The sequence below is a fragment of the Eleutherodactylus coqui genome, chromosome 6 (genome assembly GCF_035609145.1).
Source record: "Eleutherodactylus coqui strain aEleCoq1 chromosome 6, aEleCoq1.hap1, whole genome shotgun sequence".
NCBI classification, from domain to species: domain Eukaryota; kingdom Metazoa; phylum Chordata; class Amphibia; order Anura; family Eleutherodactylidae; genus Eleutherodactylus; species Eleutherodactylus coqui.
The window spans coordinates 3,938,037-3,950,168 of NC_089842.1; the positions used below are offsets into that span (position 1 = coordinate 3,938,037).

The 12,132-nt window shown below is 53.9% G+C and overlaps 1 protein-coding gene across 2 annotated transcripts in view; it reads right to left on the reverse strand.

The window, feature by feature from the left end:
• The window catches only part of POU2F3 (POU class 2 homeobox 3), a 120,834-nt gene that overhangs the window by 89,966 nt on the left and 18,736 nt on the right, over nucleotides 1–12,132 (reverse strand). The gene's annotated exons all lie outside the window — the stretch shown is intronic.

A 12,132-nucleotide genomic window follows, 5' to 3' on the forward strand; every position in this document is an offset into this window, starting at 1 on the left:
CCCCTACAGACTACCAGTAGAGAGCAGCGTCTGACCAGACTGTTAGGAGATGTTGGGACCAGTGGATGGGGGCACACAAGGTGACCGGGCTCAGGACACCTCCTAAAGACCACCAGTGGAGAGGAGCACCTGACCAGACTGTTAGGCGGTGTTGGGACCAGTGGATGGGGGCACACAAGGTGACCAGGCTCAGGACGCCCCCTACAGACCACCAGTAGAGAGGAGCGTCTGACCAGACTGTTAGGAGGTGTTGGGACCAGGGGATGTGTGAGGACACACAAGTTGACCAGGCTCAGGACGTCCCCTACAGACTACCAGTAGAGAGGAGCGTCTGACCAGACTGTTAGGAGGTGTTGGGACCAGTGGATGGGGGCACACAAGGTGAGCGGGCTCAGGATGCCTCCTACAGACCACCAGAGGGGAGGAGCGTCTGACCGGACTGTTAGGAAGTGTTGGGACCAGTGGATGAGGGCACACAAGGTGACTGGGCTCAGGACGCCCCCTACAGACCACCAGTAGAGACGAGAGTCTGACCAGACTGTTAGGAAGTGTTGGGACCAGTGGATGAGGGCACACAAGGTGACCGGGCTCAGGACGCCCCCTACAGACTACCAGTAGAGAGGAGCGTCTGACCAGACTGTTAGGAGGTGTTGGGACCAGTGGATGTGTGAGGGCACACAAGGTGACCAAGCTCAGCACGAGCCTTACGGACCACCAGTAGACAGGAGCGTCTGACCAGACTGTTAGGAGGTGTTGGGACCAGTAGATGGCGGTACACAAGGTGACCGGGCTCAAAATGCCCCCTACAGACCACCAGTAGAAAGGAGCGTCTGACCAGACTGTTAGGAGGTAATGGGAGCAGTGGATGGGGGCACACAAGATGACTGGGCTCAAGATATACCCCTACAGACCACTAGTAAAGAGAAGCGTCTGACCAAACTGTTAGGAGATGTTGGGACCAGTGGATGTGTGAGGGCACAATAGGTGACCAGGCTCAGGACGCCCCCTACAGACCAACAGTAGAAAGGAGCATCTGACCAGACTGTTAGGAGGTAATGGGAGCAGTGGATGGGGGCACACAAGGTGACTGGGCTCAGGACGCCTCCTACAGACCACCAGTAGAAAGGAGCGTCTGAACACACTGTTAGGGGGTGCCGGGACCAGTGGATGAGGGCACACAAGGTGACCGGGCTCAGGACGCCTCCAACAAACCAACAGTAGAGAAGAGCGTCTGACCAGACTGTTAGGAGGTAATGGGAGCAGTGCATGGGGGCAGACAAGGTGACCGGGCTCAAGATGCCCCCTACAGACCACCAGTAGAGAGGAGCATCTGGCCAGACTGTTAGGGGGTGCTGAGACCAGTGGATGTGTGAGGGCACACAAGGTGACCAGGCTCAGGACGCCCCCTACAGACCACCAGTAGAGAGAAGCATCTGACCAGACTGTTAGAAGGTAATGGGACCAGTGGATGGGGGCACACAAGGTGACCGGGCTCAGGTTGCCCCTTACAGACCACCAGTAGAGAGGAGCGTCTGACCGGATTGTTAGGAGGTGTTGGGACCAGTGGATGCGTGAGGGCACACAAGGTGACCAAGCTCAGCACGACCCCTACGGACATCCAGTAGACAGGAGCATCTGACCAGACTGTTAGGAGGTGTTGGGACCAGTGGATGAGGGCACAAAAGGTGACCGGGCTCAGGACGACCTCTACAGACCACCAGTAAAGAGGAGCGTCTGACCAGATTGTTATGAGGTAATGGGAGCAGTGGATGGGGGCACACAAGGTGACCGGGCTCAGCACAACACCTACAGACCACCAGTACAGAGGAGCGTCTGACCAGACTGTTAGGAGGTAATGGGAGCAGTGGATGGGGCACACAAGGTGACCAGGCTCAAGATGCCCCCTACAGACCACTAGTAAAGAGAAGCGTCTGACCAAACTGTTAGGAGGTGTTGGGACCAGTGGATGTGTGAGGGCACAATAGATGATCGGGCTCAGGACACCTCCTGCAGGCCACCAGTAGAGAGGAGCATCTGACCAGACTGTTAGGAGGTGTTGGGACTAGTTGATGTGTGAGAGCACACAAGGTGACCAGGCTCAGGACACCCCCTACAGACCACCAGTAGAGAGGAGCGTCTGACCAGACTGTTAGGAGGTAATGGGAGCAGTGGATGGGGGCACACAAGGTGACTGGGCTCAGGACGCCTCCTACAGACCACCAGTAGAAAGAAGCATCTGACCACACTGTTAGGGGGTGCCGGGAGCAGTGGATGTGTGAGGGCACACAAGGTGACTGGGCTCAGGACGCCCCTTACAGACCACCAGTAGAGAGGAGCGTCTGACCAGACTGTTAGGAGGTGTTGGGACCAGTGGATGAGGGCACACAAGGTGACCAGGCTCAGGACGCCCCCTACAGACCACCAGTAGAGAGGAGTGTCTGACTAGACTGTTAGGAGGTAATGGGACCAGTGGATGGGGACACACAAGGTGACCGGGCTCAGGACGCCTCCAACAAACCAACAGTAGAGAAGAGCGTCTGACCAGACTGTTAGGAGGTAATGGGAGCAGTGCATGGGGACAGACAAGGTGACCGGGCTAAAGATGCCCCCTACAGACCACCAGTAGAGAGGAGCGTCTGGCCAGACTGTTAGGGGGTGTTGAGACCAGTGGATGTGTGAGGGCACACAAGGTGACCAAGCTCAGCACGAGCCTTACGGACCACCAGTAGACAGGAGCGTCTGACCAGACTGTTATGAGGTGTTGTGACCAGTGGATGGGGGCACACAAGGTGACTGGGCTCAGGATGCCCCCTACAGGCCACCAGTAGAGAAAAGTGGCTGATCAGACTGTTAGGAGGTAATGGGAGCAGTGGATAGGGGCACACAAGGTGACCGGGCTCAGGACGCCTCCTACAGACCACCAGGAGAGGAGCGTCTGACCAGACTGTTAGGGGGTGCTTGGACCAGTGTATGTGTGAGGGCACACAAGGTGACTAAGCTCAGCACAACCCCTACAGACCACAAGTAGAGAGGGGTGTCTGACCAGACTGTTAGGAGGTGTTGGGACCAGTGTGTGTGTGAGGGCACAATAGGTGACCGGGCTCAGGACACCTCCTACAGACCAACAGTAGAGAGGAGCGTCTGACCAGACTGTTAGAGGGTGTTGGGACCAGTGGATGTGTGAGGGCTCAAAATGTGACCGGGCTCAGAAACCCCCTACAGACCACCAATAGAAAGGAGCATTTGACCAGACTACTAGGAGGTGTTGGGACCAGTGGATGAGGGCACACAAGGTGACTGGGCTCTGGACGTCCCCTACAGACCACCAGTAGAGAGGAGCATCTGACCAGACTGTTAGGAGATGTTGGGACCAGTTGATGAGGGCACACAAGGTAACCGGGCTCACGACCCCCCCCCCCCCCCTACAGACCACCAGTAGAGAGCAGCGTCTGACCAGACTGTTAGGGGGTGCTGGGACCAGTGTATGTGTGAGGGCACACAAGGTGACTAAGCTCAGCACAACCCCTGCAGACCACAAGTAGAGAGGGGCGTCTGACCAGACTGTTAGGAGGTGTTGGGACCAGTGGATGTGTGAGGGCACACAAGGTGACTGGGCTCAGGATGCCCCCTACAGACTATCAGGAGAGAGGAGCGTCTGACCAGACTGTGAGGAAGTAATGGGACCAGGGGATGTTTGAGGGCTCAAAATGTGACCGGGCTCAGGACCCCCTACAGACCACCAATAGAGAGGAGCATCTGACCAGACTACTAGGAGGTGTTGGGACCAGTGGATGAGGGCACACAAGGTGACCGGGCTCTGGACGTCCCCTACAGACCACCAGTAGAGAGGAGCATCTGACCAAACTGTTAGGAGATGTTGGGACCAGTTGAAGAGGGCACACAAGGTAACCGGGCTCACGACCCCCCCCCCCCCCCCGTACAGACCACCAGTAGAGAGCAGCGTCTGACCAGACTGTTAGGGGGTGTTGGGACCAGTGGATGTGTGAGGGCACACAAGGTGACTGGGCTCAGGATGCCCCCTACAGACTACCAGGAGAGAGGAGCGTCTGACCAGACTGTGAGGAAGTAATGGGAGCAGTGGATGGGGGCACACAAGGTGACCGGCCTCAGGATGCCTCCTATAGACCACCAGTAGAGAGGGGCATCTGACCAGACTGTTAGGGGGTGTTGGGACCAGTGGATGGGGGCACACAAGGTGACCAGGCTCAGGACGCCCCCTAAAGACCACCAGTAGAGAGAAGCGTCTGACCATCTGGGACGCAAACTTCCACAGTGTAGGAGTTTACATGATCTAGAGGCTCAGTTACAGCAGATGTGCAGCAGTATACCGCAGGATACTATACAGAACCTGTATTCCTCCATGCCTGCCTGTATCACATCTTGTATTCAAGCAAGAGGAGGTACAACAGGGTACTAGAGCCTCGATGCTGCCTGTATCACATCTTGTACCCAAGCTAGAGGAGGTACAACAGGGTACTAGAGCCTCCATGCCGCCTGTATCACATCTTGTACCCAAGCTAGAGGTGGAACAACAGGGTACTAGAGCCTCTATACACGCCAGTAATACATATTGTATCTAAGCTAGAGGCAGTACAAAAGGTACTAGAGCCTTCATGCCTATCCATATCACATCTTGTAGCCAAGCTAGAGGTGAAACCACAGGGTACTAGAGACCCGATGCCCATCCATATTAAATATTGTATCTAAGCTAGAGGCGGTACAGCAGGGTACTAGAGCCTCCATGCCTGACCGTATCACATGCTCTATCCAAGCTCGAGATGGTACAACAGAGTGCTAGAGCCTCCATGCCACCCCCCGTATCACATCTTGTATCCAAGCTACATGAGGTAAAACAGGCTACTTATGCCTCCATGCTACCGGTATCACATCTAATATCCAAGCTAGAGGCAGTCTAATGGGGTACTAGAGCCTGCATGCCTGCCCGTATCACATCTTGTATCTAAACAAGAGGCGGTACAACAGGAGTACTAGAGCCATAATGCTCCCCCATATCAGATCTTGCATCCACGCTAGAAAACACCTAATGGGGTACTAGAGCCTCCATGCCTGCCCGTATCACATCTTGTAACCAAGCTGAAGGCAATACAAAAGGTACTAGAGCTTCAAAGCCTACAGTATCACATCTAATATCCAAGCTAGAGGCGGTACAGCAGGGTACTTGAGCCTCCGTGCCCATCCATATCACGTGTTTTATCGAAGCTAGGGGCGGTACAACAGGGTACCAAAGCCCTCATATCCGTCCATATCACATCTTGTATCCAAGCCAGAGGTGGTACAACAGGATACTAGAGCCTCCATGCCTCACTGTATCACATCTTGTATCCAAGCCAGAGGTGGTACAACAGGGTAATAGAGCTTCTATGCTCACCCGTATCACATCTTTTACCCAGGCAAGAGGCAGCCTCATGGGGTGCAAAAGCCTCCATGCCCATTTATATCACATGTTGTATCTAAGCTAGAAGTGGTAAAATAGGGTAATAGAGCCTCCTTTTCCATGCTATCACATGTTACATACAAGCTAGAGGCAATACAACAGGGTACTAGAGCCTCCTTGCCCACCCGTATCACATCTTGTATCCAAGCTAGAGCCAGCCTAATTGGGTACTAGAGCCTCCATGCCTGCCCATATCACATCTTTTGTCCAAGCTAGAGGTGGGACAACAGGGTACTAGAGCCTCCATGCCCGCCTGTATCACATCTTGTATCCAAGCTAGAGACGATACAACAGGGTACTAGAGCCTCCATGATCCCCGCATCGCATCTTGTAGCCAAGCTAGAGGCAGCCCAAAAGGGTACTAGAGCCTCCATGCCCGTCCTTATCACATCTAGTATCCAAGGTAGAGGTGGCACAACAGGGTACTAAAGCCTCCATGCCCGCCCGTATCACATCTTGTATCCAAGCTAGATGTGGTACCACAGAGTACTAGAGCCTTCATGCCCATCTGTATCACATCTTGTATCCAAGCTAGAGGCGGTACAACAGGGTACTAGAGCCTCCATGTCCACCCATATCACATCTTGCATCCAAGCTAGAGGTGGTACAACAGGGTACTAGAGCCTCTATGCCCATCTGTATCACATCTTGTATCCAAGCTAGAGGCGGTACAACAGGGTACTAGAGCCTCCATGCCCACCCGTATCACATCTTGTATCCAAGCTAGAGGTGATACAACAGGGTACTAGAGCCTTCATGCCCTTTGTATCACATCTTGTATCCAAGCTAGATGTCGTACCACAGGGTACTAGAGCCTCCATGCCCATCTGTATCACATCTTGTATCCAAGCTAGATGTGGTACAACATGGTACAAGAGCCTCCATGCCCCCTGTATCACATCTTGTATCCAAGCTAGAGGTGATACAACAGGGTACTAGAGCCTTCATGCCCTCCGTATCACATCTTGTATCCAAGCTAGAGGCGGTACAACAGGGTACTAGAGCATCCATGCCTGACCATATCACATCTTGTATCCAAGCTAGAGGCGGTACAACAGGGTACTAGAGCCTCCATGCCCCTTGTATCACATCTTGTATCCAAGCTAGATGTGGTACCACAGGGTACTAGAGCCTCCATGCCCATCTGTATCACATCTTGTATCCAAGCTAGAGGCGGTACAACAGGGTACTAGAGCCTCCATGCCCACCCATATCACATCTTGCATCCAAGCTAGAGGTGGTACAACAGGGTACTAGAGCCTCCATGCCCATCTGTATCACATCTTGTATCCAAGCTAGAGGCGGTACAACAGGGTACTAGAGCCTCCATGCCCACCCGTATCACATTTTGTATTGAAGCTAGAGGTGGTATAACAGAGTACTAGAGCCTCCATGCCCCTTGTATCACATCTTGTATCCAAGCTAGATGTGGTACCACAGGGTACTAGAGCCTCCATGCCCATCTGTATCACATCTTGTATCCAAGCTAGATGTGGTACAACATGGTACGAGAGCCTCCATGCCCCCCGTATCACATCTTGTATCCAAGCTAGAGGTGGTACAACAGGGTACTAGAGCCTCCATGTCTGTCTGTATCACAATTTGTATCCAAGCTAGAGGCGGTACAACAGGAGTACTAGACCCATCATGCTCCCCGTATTACATCTTGAATCCACGCTAGAAGACACTTAATGGGGTACTAGAGCCTTTATGCCCACCGTATCACATCTTGTATCCAAGCTAGAGGCGGTACAACAGGGTACTAGAGCCTCCATGCTGCCTGTATCACATCTTGTATCGGAGCTACAGGAGGTACAACAGGGTACTAGAGCCTCCCTTTATGGGGTCAGTTCTCCACAAAAAATGGTCCTTTTGCTCTAATATTGCAATCAGTTACTTACATTACAATTATTTTATATCATGCCTGCCCATTTAAAAAATACATTTTCACACTCAGACAACCCCTTTAAAGGGCCCCTATCAGGTCTCCTAAGTCCCTGTGTGCCCATGGATTTTCTCTAAAGTCTCCTTGTGCCACTAAGTCCCTGTGTCCCCATGGCTCCCCACTCAAGTCTTCTTGTGTCCCCTAAGTCCCTGTTTCCCCATGGGTCCCCTCTCATGTCTACTTGTGTCTCCTAAGTCCCTGTGTGCCCATGGGTCTTCTCTAAAGTCTCTTTGTGTCCCCCGGGTCCCTGTGTCCCCATGCTTCCATGCTCAAGTCTCCTTGTGCCCCTAAGTCCCTGTGTCCCCATGGCTTCCCAGTCAAGTCTCCTTGTGTCCCCTAGGTCCCTGTGTCCCCATGGGTCCCCTCTCATGTCTCCTTGTGTCTCTTAAGTCCCTGTGTCCCCCTGGGTCCCCTCTCATGTCTCCTAAGTCCCCGTGCGCCCATGGGTTTTCCCTAAAGTCTCCTTGTGCCCCTAAGTCCCTGTGTCCCCATGGCTCCCCACTCAAATCTCCTTGTGTCCCCTAAGTCCCTGTTTCCCCATGGGTTCCCTCTCATATCTACTTGTGTCTCCTAAGTCCCTGTGTGCCCATGGGTCTTCTCTAAAGTGACTTAGTGTCCCCCAAGTCCCTATGTCCCCATGGTTCCCTACTCAGGTCTCCTTGTGCCCCTAAGTCCTTGTGTCCACATGGTTCCCTATTCAAGTCTCCTCGTGTCCCCATGGGTCCCCTCTCATGTCTCCTTGTGTCTCCGAGGTCCCTGTGTCCCCATGGGTCCACTCTCAAATCTTCTTGTATTCCCTATGTCCCTGTGTGCCCATGGGTCTTCTCTAAAGTCTCTTTGTGCCCCTAAGTCCCTGTGTCCCCATGGGTCCCCTCTCATGTCTACTTATGTCTCCTAAGTCCCTGTGTGCCCATGGGTCTTCTCTAAAGTCTCTTTTTGTCCCCCAAGTCCCTGTGTCCCCATGCTTCCCCTCTCATGTCTCCTAAGTCCCTGTGTGCCCATGGGTTTTCTCTAAAGTCTCCTTGTGCCCCTAAGTCCCTGTGTCCCCATGGCTCCCTACTCAAGTCTCCTTGTGTCCCCTAAGTCCCTGTTTCCCCATGGGTCCCCTCTTATGTCTACTTGTGTCTCCTAAGTCCCTGTGTGCCCATGGGTCCCCTCTCATGTCTCCTAAGTCCCTGTGTGCCCATGGGTTTTCTCTAAAGTCTCCTTGTGCCCCTAAGTCCTTGTGTCCCCATGGCTCCCCACTCAAGTCTGCTTGTGTCCCCTAAGTCCCTGTTTCCCCATAGGTCTCCTCTCATGTCTACTTGTGTCTCCTAAGTCCCTGTGTGCCCATGGGTGCCCTCTCATGTCTCCTAAGTCCCTGTGTGCCCATGGGTTTTCTCTAAAGTCTCCTTGTGCCACTAAGTCCCTGTGTCCCCATGGCTCTCCACTCAAGTCTTCTTGTGTCCCCTAAGTCCCTGTTTCCCCATGGGTCCCCTCTCATGTCTACTTGTGTCTCCTAAGTCCTTGTGTGCCCATGGGTCTTCTCTAAAGTCTCTTTGTGTCCCCCAGGTCCCTGTGTCCCCATGGTTCCATGCTCAAGTCTCCTTGTACCCCTAAGTCCCTGTGTCCCCATGGCTTCCCAGTCAAGTCTCCTTGTGTCCCCTAGGTCCCTGTGTCCCCATGGGTCCCCTCTCATGTCTCCTAAGTCCCTGTGTCCCCATCGCTTCCGACTCAAGTCTTCTTGTGTCCCCTAAGTCCCTGAGTCCCCATGGGTCCCCTCTCATGTCCCCTAAGTCCCTGTGTCCCCATGGGTCTTCTCTAAAGTCTCTTTGTGTCCCCCAGGTCTCTGTGTCCCCATGGTTCCGTGCTTAAGTCTCCTTGTGCCCCTAAGTCCCTGTGTCCCCATGGCTCCCCACTCAAGTCTCCTCGTGTCCCATAGGTCCCTGTGTCCCCATCGCTTCCCACTCAAGTCTTCTTGTGTCTCCTAAGTCCCTGTGTCCCCATGGGTCCCCTCTCATATCTCCTAAGTCCCTGTGTCCCCATGGGTCCACTCTCAAATCTTCTTGTATCCCCTATGTCCCTGTGTGCCCATGGGTCTTCTCCAAAGTCTCTTTGTGCCCCTAAGTCCCTATGTCCCCATGGCTGCCCACTCAAGTCTCCTTGTGTCCCCTAAGTCCCTGTTTCCCCATGGGTCTCCTCTCATGTCTACTTGTGTCCCCTAAGTCCCTGTGTCCCCATGGGTCCTTTTTCAAGTCTCCTTGTGACTCTTAAATTCCTCTGCATCCCCAAGGACCACTTTGTTTCTCTTCTGTGCTCCCTCAAGTCCCCTTGCGTCCCCCACTTAGCCTTTGGATAGGTGATCATTGTTTTCTATTACAACTCTTTTCGATGCTGCCCGGTGATCACATCGTAATGTCCCCTCATGGGACTATAAAAGAAAACACAAAAAGGATACTAAAATTTGTGAAAATATAAAAAAGTGTTAAAATCCCAATCTTCCAATTTCTTAAGTCTCTTTAACACGGGACGATTATCGTTCAGGATGTTCCCGCTCCTGCGGGGTTTTGAATGATAATCGTCCCATGTAAACTGTGCTGAAACTGAGCGACCTGACGAGAGTCAGCAGCTTAAAACGACCATCGCTTGGTGTAAACAGCAGTCGGTCAGTAGTGAGCCACCGCTGCTTACAGTGAATGGAGAGAACTCTACCCCAGCCGACTTCCTCCGGGCCACACTGTCAGCGATCAGCGATACTCATCCTCTGTAACAGCACCGCAGCGAGGATACATGGGGGATGAGCATACGGCACCGCAGCAAGGATACATGGGGGATGAGTGTCTGGCACCGCAGCGAGGATACACAGGGGACAAGTGTCCGGCACCGCAGCGAGGATACATGGGGGATGAGCATACGGCACCGCAGCAAGGATACATGGGGGATGAGTGTCTGGCACCGCAGCGAGGATACACAGGGGACGAGTGTACGGCACCGCAGCGAGGATACACAGGGGACAAGTATCCGGCACCGCAGCGAGGATACATGGGGGATGAGTGTACGGCACCGCAGCGAGGATACACAGGGGAAGAGTGTCTGGTACCACAGCGAGGATACATGGGGGATGAGTGTACGGCACCACAGTGAGGATACATGGGGGATGAGCATACGGCACCGCAGCGAGGATACATGGGGGATGAGTGTACGGCACCGCAGCGAGGATACACAGGGGAAGAGTGTCTGGTACCACAGCGAGGATACATGGGGGATAAATGTCCAGCACCACAGCGAGGATGCACAGGGACGAGTGTCTGATACCGCAGCGAGGATACATGGGGGATGAGTGTACGGCAGCACAGTGAAGATACACAGGGGTGAGTGTCCGACACCGCAGCGAGGATACACAAAGGACGAGTGTCCGGCACCGCAGCGAGGATACATGGGGAATGAGTGTCCGGCACCGCAGCAAGGATACACAAAGGACGAGTGTACGGCACCGCAGCGAGGATACACAGGAACAAGTGTCCGGCACCACAGCGAGGATACACAGGAACAAGTGTCCGGCACCGCAGCGAGGATACACAGGAACAAGTGTCCGGCACCGCAGCGGGGATACACAGGAACAAGTGTCCGGCACCGCAGCGAGGATACACAGGGACAAGTTTCCGGTACGGCAGCGAGGATACACAGGAACAAGTGTCCGGTACGGCAGCTAGGATACATGGGGGAAGAGTGTCCGACACCGCAGCAAGGATATGTGGGGACGAGTGTCCGGCACCGCAGTGAGGATACACAGGGGTGAGTGTCCGGCACCGCAGCGAGGATACATGGGGGACGAGTGTACGGCATTGCAGCGAGGATACACGAGGAAGAGTGTCCGGAACCGCAGCGAGGATACATGGGGACAAGTGTCCGGCACCGCAGCGAGGATACACGGGGGACGGGTGTACGGCACCGCAGCGAGGATACATGGGGATGAGTGTCCGGCACCGCAGCGAGGATACATGGGGACGAGTGTCCGGCACCGCAGCGAGGATACATGGGGACAAGTGTCCGACACCGCAGCAAGGATATGTGGGGACGAGTGTCCGGCACCGCAGTGAGGATACACAGGGGTGAGTGTCCGGCACCGCAGCGAGGATACCTGGGGACGAGTGTACGGCACCGCAGCGAGGATACACGGGGACGAGTGTACGGCACCGCAGCGAGGATACATGGGACGAGTGTACGGCACCGCAGCGAGGATACATGGGACGAGTGTACGGCACCGCAGCGAGGATACGCGGGGATGAGTGTCCGGCACCGCAGCGAGGATACATGGGGACGAGTGCCCAGCACCGCAGTGAGGATACACGGGGATGAGTGTACGGCACCGCAGCGAGGATACACGGGGATGAGTGTAGCACCTGAATTGCTTTTTTTATAAAAACAAAGGAATAAAAAGAGATTAAAAACTTGGATTCACCCCAAAACTGTTTCAATGAAATCTACAATCATCCTACAAAAATAAAGCAGCCCTGGAAACGGTTTGGGGCTCAGAAATTGTTGACAAAAAGCAGTTTTTAAGCGCTTTTGCTTTGATGGGACTTTTCTAAATCTGCCGGTGTGACCGGGGAGTTTCAGGTGGGATTTTGGCAGGTTTTAAGTTCTTTGCAATCCCGCGTTAAGATCTGCGAGTCGCCTGTGGGTTGTGTTATTTAGCGCGGTCTGCGGTGGGTCGTGCGGCTCATTCCGT